The sequence below is a fragment of the Sceloporus undulatus genome, chromosome 3 (genome assembly GCF_019175285.1).
Source record: "Sceloporus undulatus isolate JIND9_A2432 ecotype Alabama chromosome 3, SceUnd_v1.1, whole genome shotgun sequence".
NCBI lineage: Eukaryota > Metazoa > Chordata > Lepidosauria > Squamata > Phrynosomatidae > Sceloporus > Sceloporus undulatus.
Window position 1 is genome coordinate 268,514,972 of NC_056524.1, and position 17,666 is coordinate 268,532,637.

The 17,666-nt window shown below is 43.8% G+C and overlaps 1 protein-coding gene across 1 annotated transcript in view; it reads right to left on the reverse strand.

Annotated features, from left to right (window-relative positions):
* TP63 (tumor protein p63) overlaps positions 1-17,666 on the reverse strand; it is a 182,837-nt gene that overhangs the window by 36,262 nt on the left and 128,909 nt on the right.

Sequence of the window (17,666 nt, forward strand, 5' to 3'; positions counted from 1 at the left end):
AAGGCAAAGTCAGAAAGCAGTCATGACAGGCAATGAGGGGTGCAGCCCCGAAATCCACCCCAGGCTTGTGGGCCTGCTGGTTCTGCTGAGGTCCCTCCCAAAGATTGCAGAAAAGTGTTATTTTAAGAGTACAACCCCCAGGATCCTTCAGCTGTCTAAAAAGTAACTTTTCCAAGCTTTGTTTTTTCTTTTTTATGTAACAAAATTTGGAGCAATTATCAAACAAATCAAGATAACAAGGCCCATGTCACACAAAGGGAGAAAGGAGGCCGAAGTGATTTTCTAAATGCCTGTCTCCTTTCTTTCCTCCAGATGTGTTGGGCTACCATTGGTCAGGCTGGCTGAGGATGACAGGAGTTGCAATGCAGTATATCAGGAGGGAATTAGGTTGGAGATGGCTGACTTAGAAAAGTGATCAGGGTTAGAGATGCAAAACTGTACAGAAAAAATGAAGTTGGGAGCAATCTTCCCCCCTCCAAGATTTTCCTACAAAAAAACAGATTTTTAAAAAAATGCAATTTTGGTACCCTTTACAGATTAAAAATCACTTTGTTGCTTTAGGAACATAAAATGCATCTGATATAACAGTTTGACATAAAATTACCATGTTGCATTTATTAAAAGTAAAGTTCCTTCAGGATATAACTACAAATTGCACCTTCAAGTTTTATTATTATTTTTTGGTTACAAATGAGCTACAAGGACTTGATCTCGAAAGAATTTGGTTTTGCTGTCATAGTCGACAAGAGGCAGGCAAAACAAACAAACAAACCAATAAAAAATCAACATGCATAACAAAGGAAATTATTTTGTCTCCACTAGTTTTCCATAGTGGTCAAGCAGGCATAACCACACGCATTCCCATAAAAAGAAAGGAAGAGAGGAAATCAAGGCCAGGAATAGACATGAACTGATACTATACACATGGTCTTCAATAAAAGTCTTCCTGTACATTTTATCCATTACTATTAAAAAAACAACAATTTTATTATCAACTTTGGGAAACCATCAAGCCCTGTCAGGAGCAACTTAGGGAACTGCATTTGTTTAGCCTGGAAAAGAGAACGTTAACGGGTGACATGATAGCTATGTTTCAATGTTTGAAGGTATGCCATACTGAGGATGGAGCAAGCTTGTTTTCTGATGCTCCAGAGACTAGGACACAGAGCAATGAATTCTAACTAGGGGGGAAGAAATTCTACCAAACCATTGCGAAGAACCTCCGGGTGATAAGAGTTATTTGCTAGTGGAAGACGCTGCCTTAAAGGATGGTGGAATCCCCTTCTTTGGAGTTTTTTTTAAAGCAGAGGCTGGATGGACATCTCGAGAATGCTTAGATGGTGTCTTCCTGCATGGCAAAAGGGGTGTGGGTTGGATGGTTCTTGGGGGTCCCTTCCAACTCTAGGATGCCACGATTCTACGAATCATCTCAATTTTTGCAGGGGGAGGGAAACCTAGCTGCTGAAAAAAAGACAGCTCTCCTCCATTTTCCCATTCCCCCCAGTGGGGGCTCACATTTCTGATACATGAACACAAATCAGACACAACAGCCAACAGGTATTGGCTTCCACGCGGGAAGGCACTAAAGCAAAGCCACAAGAAGAATGATCGTATCCTCCTATCTTCCCCCAAATAACTGGCACTCAGATGCACCTCTAAAAAATGGAGATCCCATTTATTTAAGTTTTACATGAGTTTCATTTTATTTTTAGATGGTGACAGGCTCTGTGTAACTGTGTTTGGCTCCATTTTGAAAACCACTAGTCCTGTGTCCAGGGATGACAAGAGGTTACGGACACACTACTACTTCTGGTGTCTCTTGTGTTCAGTGCCATCACTAGCAACTGAGGGCTTGCCTATATTTGATTAAATCTGAATATAACATGATCCCACCACTTGCAATTGGGAGGAGTTTGGGCTTTTTGCAGGGGAGGCTCTGGAAAACTCCACAGTTCTGCAGAAAAAGGTTTCATGGTTTTTACCACAGTGTCTGCAAAGGTATACTTGCATGCACTTGGAAGGCTGCACATATTTGGTAAAGGGAGGGTGAAAAGATGCAAATAGATGTGAATTTGTGTAGGAAAGTGAAGACAATTAAACGTTGATGCAAATGCGCAAAATTCTGCTGCAATTTGAATAAAATACTCACAAGTAGACTAGCCCCAGTCCTTCTCCTTTGGCCTTGTAGCAACAAAAACTATAACCTGCTCCACTATAAAATCTTAGGGAAGGTAATCAATATTAAATCCTAAGAAACAGACTGTACATGTGCAGGAACCATCCATCTCTAAGGCCTCCAAACGTATCCTAAATGGGCATCTCTTGTAAATGAAAGATGTTCTCAGCCACAACTAGGAAATGTATAACCTACCAATGTTTTCTTCAAATTTCTTATCAATGGATGGTGAGGTCTGTCTGTAGTGAGTAAGACTGGCACCTGCTCTTAACTCTCCATGTATTTAACTCCCTTTAAATACTGGTGTAGTGAAATGGTGTCCCTTATATGAAATAGCAAAATCAAGGTTTGCTTTTTGGAATTTCTATCTTTTTGGAATATTTTCAAGCTATTCATGGATAAAGAATCCGAGGTTATGGAGGGCTGATTGTACTGAGCTAATGGCACTAGTGAGTCTCAAGAGCGCAAAACAGGAATATAATTCTTCATTAAGTATATTTGCAAAGGAAGCAAAGGATAAACTTAACAACCGTGAAAACATTACACATGGTTGATTTATACAGAAAACAGCATTTTTAAAATGTATTTTTGTATGTTCAGGTTAACTCATGAACTGCAAGGATTCTCATCATTCCAAGATTCTTCTTGACAGTGTTTCTCTACACTTGAAAAACATGCCTTTCAACAATTTTGCAAATATTTTCAAATATTCTTTTTACCCCAGTTAAAAAAGAAAAGAAAAGAAAAGAAAAAAAAGGAACACTAAGAAGAAGAGGAACACCTTATTAATCTAAATTAATTTAAGTCTCCGGGACCAGATGAACTCCATCCAAGGGTATTAAAAGAACTGGCAAAAGTAATATCGGAGCCATTGGCAATAATCTTTGAAAACTCCTGGAAAACAGGAGAGATCCCAGCAGACTGGCGGAGGGCAAACGTTGTCCCCATCTTCAAAAAGGGGAAAAAAGAGGATCCCAACAATTATCGTCCAGTTAGTCTGACATCAGTACTAGGAAAGATTCTGGAGCAGATCATTAAACAGAGAGTCTGTGAACATCTAGAAGGCAATGCCATAATCACAAAAAGTCAACATGGGTTTCAGAGAAACAAGTCATGCCAGACAAACCTAATCTCTTTCTTTGATAAAATTACCAGCTTGGTAGATAAAGGGAATGCTGTGGATATAGTATATCTTGATTTCAGTAAGGCCTTTGACAAGGTTTCCCATGACATTCTTGCAAACAAGCTTGTAAAATGTGGGCTAGACAAAGGAACTGTTACATGGATCTGTAATTGGTTGACTGGCCGAACCCAAAGGGTGCTCAACAATGGCTCCTTTTCATCCTGGAGAGAAGTGACCAGTGGGGTCCCACAGGGTTCTGTCCTGGGCCAAGGGCTATTCAACATCTTTATCAATGACCTGGATGACAGAATTGGGAGCATACTTATCAAATTTGCAGATGACACCAAATTAGGAGGAATAGGTAATACTCCAGAGGACAGGATCAAGATTCAAAATGACCTGAATAGACTAGAAAGCTGGGCCAAAGCTAACAAAATGAAATTCAACACAGAGAAATGTAAGGTATTGCACTTAGGGCGGAAAAATAAAATGCACAGATATAGGATGGGTGACACCTGGCTGAATGAAACTACGTGTGAAAGGAATCTAGGAGTTCAAGTAGACCATAAGTTGAACATGAGTCAACAGTGTGATGCGGCAGCTAAAAAGGCCAATGCTATTTTAGGCTGCATCAATAGAAGTATAGTGTCTAGATCAAGAGAAGTAATAGTGCCACTGTATTCTGCTCTGGTCAGGCCCCACCTAGAATATTGTGTCCAGTTCTGGGCAACACAATTCAGAAAGGACATTGAGAAACTGGAGCGTGTCCAAAGGAGGGTGACTAACATGGTGAAAGGTCTGGAAACCATGCCCTATGAGGAACGACTTAGGGAGCTGGGGATGTTTAGCCTGGAGAAAAGAAGGTTAAGAGGTGATATGATAGCCCTGTTTAAATATTTGAAAGGATGTCATGTTGAAGAGGGAGCAAGCTTGTTTTCTGCTGCTCCAGAGAACAGGACCTGGAACAATGGATGCAAGGTCCAGGAAAAGAGATTCCACCTGAACATTAGGAGGAACTTCCTGACAGTAAGGGCTGTTCGACAGTGGAATGCACTCCTTCCTCGGAGGGTGATAGAGTCTTCTTCCTTGGAGGTCTTTAAACAGAGGCTGGATGGCCATCTGTCAGGGATGCTTTGATTTGGATTTCCTGCATGGCAGGGGGTTGGACTGGATGGCCCTAGTGGTCTCTTCCAACTCTACGATTCTATGATTCTATGATTCTATGATTCCAGAAATGTTTGACCTCATGCACTTTGGTCTCCAAATCATAACTGGAAACACGAATTAACTTATATAAGATATTGTGTTTTTATTTGTAGTTGTTACTTCCATTTTAGGTCTCAACTTTTTGGGGAAAGGATGGAAATAGATAATGTAAATAATCAAACTGTGGCCACTACGGACTTTGGAATGGTGGAGTGGCACTTTTTGCAGTCTTGTAGTAATAACCTTACAAATTGTCTTTTCTTTTTTTAAAGCAAAAGTCTTCAAAGTCACATGAAACTCATAAAGACTAACAAATCCAAATGCCATACAAAGGGATGCCAAATTTAAATTAAAACAATTTTTGCATATTTCCCCCTCCAATTTGCACAATCGGGGGTTTATTTATAGCACACCATCAAAGATTTTGCAAACCACACCAAAACAGCTACTTGCCCTGAGGAACTTACAATCTATAATTAAACAGGGGTGGGTGGGGGTGAGTAGATGAAGTAGAGGTTGGAGGAGGAGGCAGGGGAAGACAGGGAGGGAATTTTCTGTGTTTTCACATCCTCTGGTTTGCTCAGGTTGCAAAAGCATCTCAGAACTGTTCTCTTATCACACAGTGAGTCAGAAGAACAAAGACATTGGATGGATAATATAATGCCTCTCTAATCCCTGGCAGCATTTGACAACCATCATCTTGATTTTGAGTATGGCCCCGATCCCTCACCTGCTGTAACAGAAGGAGAGGAGTAGAGTGACATGCCCTCCAGTTGTCTTGATATGGCAGAGATAGTCCCAGGGCTTGTCTACACAATTAAAATAGTCCTCATTCCAGTCTATTAGAATGCAAGCCAGCCACATGTGATCCACAGGAATTTGGGCTTTTTGTGGTACAGTCCCCGAAAACCTCCTTAAACCCAGCAAAAATGGTTTCATGGACTTTATTGGTGTATCCAGAAGGATGCACATTATTGAATGCGTTGGCATGCATCAGCTTTGTTTGGCTTAGGATGGATGCATATTTTTGGCAGAGGGAGGCAGAATAGATACAAATTTGTGCAGGAAAGTGAAGATAATTAAGTGTCAACACAAATATGCAAAAATTTTCAGCACTTCGAAAAGTTACATGTAGACTTGCCCGATGATGATGATGATGATGATGATGGATTGATTATTATTATTATTTCTTACTTCGCCTCTTTTCATAAGTCAAGGAGGGGGAGGCAACAATTAACAAATATTTATTTATTGTTTATTGAACAATATCAAATGAACAATATCAGTTAAAACACGTCAGTTAATCCTTTGTCACTCCACTTTTTCAGTTGCTTTACAAATTTCCTAGTTTCTCTCTTCTTCTTCCACTTTCACCTTTTGTCCTCAGCTTAATATTGTTGCTTCAAACTGAGTTCAACATGCAAAAGTCATTTGCACTGCATTAACTCATTGGAGGGGAGAGTGAAGAGGAGGAGGCATAATCTTGCCTTTCCCAATTGACTCAGGCAAAAACAAACCACTGCAGTATCTCCTGGATTGCTTGTTCTTTCTCATTGAGAAACTTTGCCAGTTAGACCACACTTTGATGTTGCTTGACCACACATGTCCCCCTTTTTTGTTTGTGATATCTAGGATACTATGGAATGGCCAGTTGAAAAAGGAAAAGGAATCCATACTGTACCTGTAACAGTTTTGCAAATGAGGGAATTTCACAGTTGTACATGGGGAAATATCAAGAACTGCCCTTTCAACCCCACAGTTGAGTGAACCAGATTTCTGTATTTCAAACAGCAAGAACTTTATTTCAGTAATGGTAGTTGTTAGCAGGAAGATTTTTGCAGACACCACTGCTATCATCCACAAACATTGGCAAAAATTAAAAATGTCCTGCCCTAACATTTGTGGGCTTTAGTTTGATTCATTCACATATTAGAATATACTAATATGTATTCTAATATATTAAACAGAGGCTGGATGGCCATCTGTCGGGGATGCTTTGAATTGGATTTCCTGCATGGCAGGGGGTTGGACTGGATGGCCCTTGCGGTCTCTTCCAACTATGATTCTATGATTCTATACTAGTCTGCCTGACCCCCTCATGCACTTTCAATTTAGTTTTTGCTTTCCATTTCCTATGAGAATGTCTTGATGAAAGAAAACCTCCCCCAGATATTTGCATATTCCTGTGCCAGGCAGCCATCTTCCATCTGAGCCACTCTGAAGCCACTCTGAAGTGTAAACCTGAACTATGCCTCCCATCATTCCCCAACAACAAAAATGATACATTCCCATAATGCTATATTAATCAGTATAACAAATGAACACAATACATGCACACATTTATGACAGATTCAGTTAGACTGTGACATGAAATTCCAAATCATATAAAATGACAAGGTACAGATGAACCCTTGGTTGGTATCTTCTCGATGAATGCATGGTGGGGCACATGGCAGCAGAAATTGAAAAGTGGATGACAGGAAAGAAATAATGCCCTTGAGAAATAGGCTGCTGGTGTCACTACAGTAGTGTGGCGAGTGTGCATCACACAAGGTGACACAACCAGAGGAGGTGACACCATTACTGAAATGACTATTTATAAAAGGTTTTCCTTGTCCTCCATGCTGCCTCTCCAGCACTCAATATTGGCAGGTAATCAGCTCAAAAGGATCAAGGAGAGAAGCAGTTCACAGTGCGCCCTGACTCTTCCCACCCACCCATTTCTCCAAGCTGGGACCTTGCAATCCAGCTCACTGCTTTCCCTTGCTGGTGGAGCTGGGGCTGCAGGAAAGCACAGGTTGCCACGCTGCCTCTCCAGTCCAGCGCCAAGCAGAGTATGCTGCCAACCTTTGTCAGAGCTGGGCTCCCCTCCAGCTGCCACAGCCGGCAACAGCAGAAGCTGCTGCTGCTGCTGTAATGGGTAACCACTGCCTTGACTGCTAGGGAGAAGGAAGAAACTAGCAAGTGTTTTGGCCACTGTATTCCCTCTGGCCAACCCACCTCTCTATCTCTACATTTTCTTTCTTGCAGCCTAGTGACTGTGTCACCACCACCTTCTTCTTAATGCAGGGATGTGGAGAAGCTGCCAAAAGGATGGGATGTGCAGGGTGGCAATAGAGGGTGACACCCACACCACAACCATAATGGTGCTACTGCTGCTAGGAGCCAATGGATTTGGGCAGGAATCCTGCTGGTGTCATACACCTGTGTAAGTTCCCTTACACATACAGATGTACTGTACTTTATGCCCTTCATACCCCATCCTTCTTCAATTCACACTTGTGCAAGCAGAATTCCACAAGTAAAACCATTGCATATGCAACTGCATGTTCTTGGACAGTGTGTAACTATTAGTCATGTCCTTCACTTGCTCTCCTGGGGTTATGAAAAAGAGCCCTGCTGTTTTTAGTGTCTAGACTTTCCCCAGATTATTTAGCATAGAAGATGATGGGGGTCAATACTCCCCCGTCTCCAAACAAACAAACAAACAAACAAACCCTTGACTAAGGAGCATCTCTCCATGTCAAAAGTCTGGCATCCTGCCACAGAGATTTCTTATTCATTTAAAGCTTATCTTCACAAAATAATGACAGCTAGAAACTGTTCTTCCTCCCAGTCTTTCTCTTCCTTTTTGGGGGGTGGGGGGGTGGGAGAAAGTAAAACAATGAAAAAAACAAAGAAAAACAATGAGGTCTCCTAGGCCTTGTCTTCACTGCAGAAATAAAACAATTTTAACACCACTATAATTGCCATATGTCAGAAGATGCTGGAATGCACACAACAACAACAACAACAACAACAACAACAACAACAACAAGGATCAGCAGAAAACAAACTTGCTCCCTCTTCTAACATGACATCCCATCAGTTATTTAAGGATGGCTGTTATGTCTTCTCTCCTCTTTGGAAGCTAAATGTAACCTGAGGTTGGTGGCTAATTGTGCATTTTGTGATAATGATTTGAATTTTTGTAAAAAAACAAACAAAAAAAACCCCCTTGCATTGTAGGTCTTGTTCTGGTTGATTTTTTTTGCAACGAATTGTGAATACAACGTCCCTGTTCTGCTTGGATGAAGTTTCAAAAAAGGACTTGAGAGAGGTTCTCTGCTCCCAGGCGCAACACCAGTCATCTCAGACAAAGGAACTGCAGGAACGCACATGTTCCCGAGGCAGAATGTGCCCATCATCACATCCTGTCCGGATAATAAGCTCCTGGCAGGAGACATGAGGCAGGTGGGTGGTAAGGGAGCCCTAGGACAGGGATTAGAGATAGATATCGAAGGAGGGGGAAGGTTGCCTTTTGCCTGAAAGGTGCTTGGTGAAATGGGTGTGAGTCAAGGAAAACCAAAGAACAAACAGAACAAAAATGGTGAATTATGGTTTCTTAACTTTGGCACAAAAGCCTCTTTCCCCATGGGTATCTTCCCTGTTTCCTACCCTGTGCAACAAAGATTTTGGTCACCCCAGTAAAAGAATTTAAAAAGACACCATATAAATTAAAATCCTTATGCTCTTTCTTTCTTTCTTTCTTTTTTTCTTTTAGAAAAGAAAAAGTGACAATGTCAGATTGTGCAATCGTTTCTCTTTTCTCGTGCCTGCAGGCAAAGGATTATGCACACAAAAGGATTTACACAGCCTGCGGAAACAGGAGCGTGCCAGCCAGCCAGGCAGAGCGATTTAGAAGAAAAGAAAAGAAAAACAGAGTATTGCGACACTCAAAGCAAAGAGCAAGTTGTTGGAGGGGAGGGGAGTAGTATTTTGGAAAGAATATCCTTCCCCAGAAATGTTTCATTCATTAATGCAAAGATAGCTAATAGTGGTCACAGCCAAAGCTGTGAAGGAATTAAACTGGTAAAACCGGATACTGATAGCAAGAATCACACAGCATTCTGGTGGGTGTATAAATCCCCAAAAGAGTAGCTGTAGAGTTGAGGAGCCAACTTGGCGTATGACTCTGGAGACCATGGTGGGAGGCAGAAGGAAAAGAGGGAGATTTCATTACAGATAGATAAGACTCCACAAAGGAAGCTACTGCTGTCGAGGCTGTGGAAGATCTGAGCAAAGGCTGTGGATGAGCAGAACTCCTGGAGGTCTCTCACTCAGAGGGTCACCATAAGTCAAAGTTGACTTGATGGCAATTAATAATCACCATCCATGGTGCTGCATCTGTTGGAGGGGACAGGCTTTTTAACCTGGAATAGTTCCTCTACAGTAGTGATTCCCAAACTTTGGTTCTCAAGGTGCTTTGGACTTCTTCTTCCAAAAGCCCCTCTTGATTGGCCAATAATCAAGGATTCTGGGAAGTGAAGTCCAGAATATCTAGAAGATCAAAGTTTGGGAACCACTGCTCTAAAGTAAAGCTTGAAATGGATGTACCACCTAACAGATAGCTCCTTTCATGTTCAGACAAATACCCCCCAAAATTAACTGTCCCATTGGCTAAGAGAACTGAGATCCATCAGGAATCCTCAGCAAATCAAGATCTGGTTCTTGCAACTGTCCAAACTGGTATACAGTTGGCCATTCACATTTACAGCGTTGATTTTTGAGGATTTGATTTATTTGCAGATCTGATTGCATTAGTTATCTCTAGGAATCTCTAGGCTCTCCAGCATGAGTCTATGATTCATCTCTGCTGGAGGCTCACCATAGAGTCATGCTGGAGGACCTAGTGATTACTACAGAGAACACTTCTGTAGGCATTTATACATCCTCCATCATGGTTCTATGGTCAATCTCTGGCAGAGAATGAGCACAAAGTTGCACTAGAGGACTTAGATATTCCCAGAGAGGTGTTCTTTCATTTAAAAAATAGTGTTGTTTTTTTAATTTGTACCCCTGCCCCAGTGAATGTGGAGGGTCCACTATACATTGAAATACAAACTGGGATAATGCCAGGCCAATCAGACAATTTATCTCAGAGACTCATTCAAGACCCATACAATATGTCTTGGGGTTCCATCCACCATCGTGTGTTTTGGACCCATCTAGGGTCTTGCAGCCACATCTACCACCATGTATTTTGGACATATCCAACATGCCATCTTGGGGCCCCACCCACCATAATGTCTTATGGACCCATCACTGCCACTTTTGGACACATCCACCATGGCATCTTGGGGTCCCATCCATCAGTGTGTGTTTTGGACCCATCCAACATGGCGTCTTGGGGTTCCATCAATCATAATGTCTTTTGGTCCCACCCAACATGGCATTTTGGGATCTCTATCCACCAATATGTCTTTTGGTCCCACCCAACCTGGTGTCTTCGGGGTTTCATCAATCATTGTGTCTTTTGGACCCATCCAACCTGGAGTCTTGTGTCCCCATCCACCTTTGGTTTTTTTGGGCCCATACAACATGGTGCCTTGGGGTTCTCTCCACCACTGTCTCATTTGGATCAATCCAAAATGGCATCTTGGGCCAGGGTTCCATCCACTATTGTGTCTTTTGGACCCATCCACTATGACATCTTGGTATCCCATCCACAATTGTGTCTTTTTGTCCCATGCAACATGGTTCCTTGGGAACCCATCCAACATGGCATCTTGGATCCCATCCAACATGACATCTTCTACATCCCTAAGTCATCAGACTTCCAAGAAACAATGACCCAGGGAAAGAGAAAGGATATGATTCACACTAGACAGGAAAATAAACACCGAAGCACTGAGATGACAAGGAAAGATCAGCCACTCCTCTTGCGGAGAGATGGCCAGGAGGATGGGGTCATGGCTAGAGACTGCCTCAGGGCATAGGATCTGCTTCTGAGGACTTTAGCCAAGACACACAGCTTTAATTTCTCAGTAGGAGTTGAGGCATGAGGGGAGGGGAGGGGAGCAAGACATAGGTGTAACCCCAGAGTCACTCAGAGGCTACTGTCCATTTAAGGCACATGTAAATCTGTCTGCACAGGTCCCACTGTTGAGCAATAAAAAGGGTTGGGGGAGACATGGAGGACGCCATTCTTGCCATTCCAGACGCCTGGCTGTAACTGAAGGCCAAAGCATGTATGTATGCAACAAGCAGTTAAGCCCAGCCTGGGACAAGGGCAAGGACAAGAGGGAAGTGGAAACCATAGAACTCTCCAGTTGGAAGGGTCCCAAAGGATCAGGTAGTCCAACCCCTGACCAGGGCAGCAAATCCGCAGGGAGAAGTTTGACAGTTAAACATGCTATCTGAATTTAAAATAGTATTCAAGACTTTTATTTTTCTACTGGGCCTTCCCAGTTGATTTTAAACTATGAATTTTAAATTGGGATATTTTAATTTTATGCTCGATGATTTTAATGTGCCCTATGTTCAAGTGTTTAAACGTAATGTGTTAAAATGTTTTGTGTGTGTGTGTGTGTTTTAATCTATGTTGTACCCTGCCTTGAGCTTTGGGGAGAAGTGGGTAAGAAATAATAATAATAATAGTTATAATTATTTATTGTATCCTTGAGAGATGGCTGTCCAACCTCTGTTTCAAGACCTCCAATGAAAAAGAGTTTGCTACCTTCCCACAGTTTGTTCAATTATAAAACATCTCTTACTCCCAGCTGATGGTTAATTAAAATATTCACACTAGTTTGCATCCTACCCAAAGCAGTAGTAACAAAGAAGCCTGCTTCACCTTTGACATGTTGTTGTTGTATCATGGGGGTTTCTTGGAGAGTTTCTTGGCCATCCTCTGAGGCTGAGATAGTGTGACTTGTCCCAAGTCACCCAGTTTCCATGGCCAAGTGGGAATTCCAACCTTGGTTTCCAGAGTTGTAGTCCAACACCCAAACAACTATACCACACTGGTTCACATTCAACATGACAGCTCTTCAAATGATTATTATCATATATACTCAACTATAAGCCGACCTCATGTATAATAATAATAATAATAATAAAATTTTATTTATATACCGCCCTTCTAAAAAATCAGGGCGGTGAACAACAAGGAGTAACACTACAATTATACAACCAAGATAAAATACATTAAAAGCAGTACGATAAAAACAATAAAATAACAATAACAAGTCGGCAAGACAATGGGGTAAGATAATGGGGGGGAGAATTACTGGTCAGGGTAAGCTTGTTCAAATAAGTGGGTTTTTAACCCCTTCCTGAATTGAGGTAGGGAGGTGGCTGAGCGGAGCTCATAGGGCAGCGCGTTCCAGAGGTTGGGGGCAGAGATGGAGAAAGCCCTCCTAGAGGTGGAGTTGTATTTCACCTCTGGAACTCTTAACAATAGCTGCCCTGAAGATCGAAGTGTGCGGGGCGGATTGTACGGGGAGAGGCGGTCCTCCAGGTACCCTGGGCCCAAGCCATTTAGGGCTTTATAGGTAATTACCAACACCTTGTATTGCGCCCGGAAGCGAATAGGCAGCCAATGTAAGTCTTTAAGGACTGGAGTTATATGACTGGACCTGGCAGTGCCAGTGACCAGACGGGCTGCCATATTCTGCACAAGTTGCAGCTTCCGGGTATGGTACAAGGGTTGCCCCATGTAGAGCGCGTTGCAGAAATCCAAACGAGAGGTTACCAGGGCGTGTACAACAGTTTCAAGGTCTCCCCGGTCAAGGTAGGGACGCAGCTGGCGTATCAACCGAAGCTGATAACAGGTGCTCCTGACCGTCGCATCCACCTGAGATGTAAGGTGGAGCGACGAGTCCAGAAGCACCCCCAAGCTGCGTACAGAGTCCTTCACGGAAAGCGTGATTCCGTTCAGGACAGGTGGAACCACCGCCAACCCCGGACCGGGGGAACCTATCACCAGTACTTCCGTCTTCTCTGGATTCAGGCTGAGTCTGTTGTCCCTCATCCAGCCCATTACCGACTCCAGACAGGCCACGAGAGGAGAGACGCCAATCCCGGTCACTGCATCAGTCGGAGACATAGAGAAGACTATTTGGGTGTCATCAGCGTACTGATAACACCGCGCCCCATGTCTCCGGATGATCTCTCCCAGCGGTTTCATGTAAATGTTAAAAAGCATGGGAGACAGAATGGCTCCTTGAGGGACCCCAGATGTAAGGGCCCTCTCATCGGAGCGCACGTCTCCCAGCTGCACCATCTGGGACCTCCCGGAGAGGTAGGATCGGAACCACTGGAGCGCAGTGCCCCCGATTCCCACCTCCGCCAGGCGCCCCAGAAGGATACCATGGTCTATGGTATCGAAGGCCGCTGAGATGTCCAAGAGCACTAACAGGGACACGCTTCCCCTGTCCATGCCCAGACGGAGATCATCGACCAAGGCGACCATAGCAGTCTCAACCCCGTAACCAGCCCGAAAGCCGGTTTGAAATGGGTCTAGATATTCCGTTTCATCCAAGATCGATTGAAGTTGGATTGCAACCGCCCGCTCGATCACCTTCCCCAAAAATGGCAATAGCGAGATTGGCCGGTAATTGTTGTGCAACAGAGGGTCGAGGGAGGGCTTTTTTAATAGAGGTTTTACTATGGCCAATTTCAAATTTGATGGAAATTGCCCATCCCTCAATGAGGTGTTAATAATCTGCTGTAACAACAAGGTTACAGCCGGACCCCCCCTGTGCCGCTAGCCATGAGGGACAGGGATCGAGAGAGCATGTTGTCTTCCTAACACTTCCAAGGATCTTGTCCACATCCTCGGTACTGACAGACTCAAACTGATCCAGACTAACCAAGTTCACGGATGCCCTGGGTACCTCTACTCTAGGTTCTGCTCTAAGGCTGGCCTCAAGACCTTCGCTTATCCGAGAGATTTTATCCGCGAAGAAGTTGTTAAATTGGTCACAGCAGGCCTTAGAAGGTTCAAGGATCTGGTTCGGGGCAGGAGGGAGCTGAGTTAGCTCCCTCACTACCCTGAACAACTCTGCCGGACGCGACTCCGCGGACGCGACACGTGCAGCATAGAACGAATTCTTAGCTGCACGAATCGCCTCTCCATAGTCCTCCAAAAGGTGGTCCAGGAGAGTCTTGTCGGATAAGCGCTGGTGTTTCCGCCAGCGGTGCTCTAGCCGTCGCAGAACCCGCTTCCTCGCCCGGAGGTCTTCCGTATACCAGGGCTTTCTTTTGGAAGCAGGCCTGAGAGGGCGCTTGGGAGCGATACTGTGTATAGCCTTAGATAGACCGGTATCCCAGATACCGGTCAGGGCATCAACAGAATCGCCGTCATTTCCAACCATAAGCCCCTCTAGGGCTTCCTGGAACCTATTGGGTTCCATCAGCCTTCGAGGGTGGACCATTCGAATAGGTCCGCCACCCCCGGGAGGGATCTGGGTAGAAGCCTTGATCTTTGCCTCTACCAGGAAGTGATCCGTCCATGACAGGGGGGAAATATTAGTTATTTCCGCCCACGGATTTTCCATGTTCGTACAAAAGACCATATCGAGCATATTACCCGCAGAATGCGTTGGACCCGAGACCAGTTGAGACAGGCCCATGGAAGTCATGGTATCCATGAATTCACGAACCGCACCGGATGGAACATAGCTGGCCGCGAAGGGAATGTTGAAGTCTCCCAGGACGAGAAGCCTGGGGGACTCCAACAGTACCTCCGAGACCAGCTGTGTCAGTTCGTTAAGGGAGTCTGTTAGCGCACGAGGTGGCCGGTACACCAACAGAATCCCTAGACTGTCCCTGGCCTTCAAGGTCAGGTTTTGGGGCCAAAATTATGCATTTTGTCATGATCCATGGATAGATCGAGTGCAAAACTTGGAGGCTCCTTTGTGTGTGCATGTGTGCGTATGGCAAGAGAGACTTTCATTGAGGGTTTTTGTTTAATCATTTCAGCTTTTGTTTCAGCCAGAGGCGCGGGCAGGAGAGGGTCTCTTAAACAAACAGCAATATCAGTCAGTCAACCAGGACTCTTTCTGTCTTGCTCCAGAAAGAAATTAACTCCTCTGTGCACCACATGGGAAAATCTGAAAGAATTGCTATCACATTACCATAGTAACCCATAAATAAGTCAACCTGGGATTTTGAGGTCAATTTTGGGGCATAAATTTTTAGACTTATAGACAAGTATCTACGGTATATCATCTCCCAATCATCTCTTCTCCAGGCTGAACAAGCCCTCCAATTGCTTTTGCAGGGCTCAGTTTCCAGCTCTAGGAGCAAATTCTGACAAAAAGATAGTGTCACCTTCATAACATGGTGCTCATGTATTGGTTTTCCAACTGGGGAGGAGGCGAAAACACACCCATTGCAAAAATGCATAGAAACAATTCAGTCGAATGTATGGATATATTTAAACTGTGCTTTGCTATCCATGGAACTCATCATCTTCAAGTCAACCAAAGATAGCAAACTTAATAGGTTGTTTAAGAAGCTGGGCACTGGCCAGTACAATAGGCAAAAACCTGGGTTTGGCTGGTCAGTAGCAGACTTAAAATGATGGCTGAATTGCAGCTAACTCACAGAAATTATTATTATTATTATTATTATTATTATTATTATTAACCTTTATTTATGAAGCGCTGTAAATTTACACAGCGCTGTACATACAATCTTTTTAGTTAGACGGATCCCTGCCCTCGGGCTTACAATCTAAAAAGACATGACACAGAAGGAGAAGGGAGTGGTGGAGGGAAAGGGTAAGAGGTCCAGCAGTTCCTCTCTACCTCCGAGGCCTGGACCAAGGCAGATGGACTGGAGGGAGGGCTTGGCTTCAAAATGGAAGGTTAATCATTATCCAGGGAAAATACATACTCACAAGTAGGATAATACATATACAGTACATAGCAATACAGGAAATGGATCGATAAACAGCCAACAACAGAACATCAGATAGTAAGCGACAATTATGTGATGCCTGGGAAGGCTTCTCTGAATAGGATGGTTTTCAACTCAGTTTTGAAGCTGGTTAAAGAAGTGATGGCTCTTGCTTGTGGAGGAAGAAGGTTACAGGAGTGAGGGGCAGCAAGTGAAAAGGGGCGAATCCGGGATGGGGCAGAGGAAATCCCGGGCTGGGACAGGAACCCTTGACTACCAGAACGGAGGGCCCTGGTGGGATTAAGAGCAGAAGAAGAATCAGGAGGGACTATCTCAGAGCGAATAGTGGTAATCTTAGAGATGAAATAGTTAGCAAAGTCATTAGGAGAGAAAGATGAAGAGACAGGAGGAGAGGGAGGTTTAAGCAAAGTGTTGAAGGTGGAGAACAAACGCTGTGGGCACCTCTCATTGGCAGAGATCAATGATTTGTAATAATTCTGTTTTGCCATAGAGAGGGCGCGAGAGAAGGACGAAAGAACAAATTTGAAATGGATAAAATCAGCCCGCGCTTTGGACTTTCTCCAAAGACGTTCGGCCGCTCTAGAGCAGGACTGGAGAAACTTAATGTTGGGGGTAAGCCAGGGCTGATGTCTAGTCTTGAAGGAAGAAGTGTGTACAGAGACAGGGGCAAAATGGTCAAGAGTTGAGGAAAGAGTGGAGTTAAATAAAGACATAGCTGAATCAGCAGAATCCCCGAGATTTAGGGAAGAGAGAGATGAATCCAGGGTCTGACCAAGATGGTTAGAGTCAACAGATTGAAGGTTACGAAAATGGCATTGAACAGTATGACAAGGAGGTGGAGTATAAGTGAGAGCAAAGGAGATTAAGTGATGATCAGATAGTGGAAAGTCAAGTGCCAGGTAGTCCAAAATGGTGCAGTTTGCAGCAAGAACTAGGTCAAGACAGTGACCAAGAGAATGAGTTAAAGAGTTGGAGTGTGGTTGGAGGCCAAAAGAAGCTAGCAGAGAGTTAAAGCGAGAAGTTGTAGGGTTATTGGAATCGTCAACGTGGATATTAAAGTCACCTAGGATCAAAGTGGGGACTGAATCTGAAAGGAAGAATGTCAGCCATGATTCAAAGTCAGATAGGAACTGGGTGGCAGAACCAGGAGGGCGATAGATGACTGCAACCCGGAGCTGTAGAGGAGAAAAGAGTCTAATAGGATGAAACTCAAAGGAAGAGAAATGATAGCTGGGAGGAAAAGATAGAACTTGAAACTGGCAGGAGTTAGATAGCAAGATACCAACCCCTTCTCCTCGACCCTCAGGACGGCTTGTGTGCGTGAAGGAGAGACCACCAAAAGAAAGGGTAGCGGAGGTTGCAGTATCATGGGCTGGGAGCCCATGATAAATTATCATAAATGAGGTCTCCTAAAATAAATTATCATAAATGAGGTCTCCTAAAATAAATTATCATAAATGAGGTCTCCTAAAA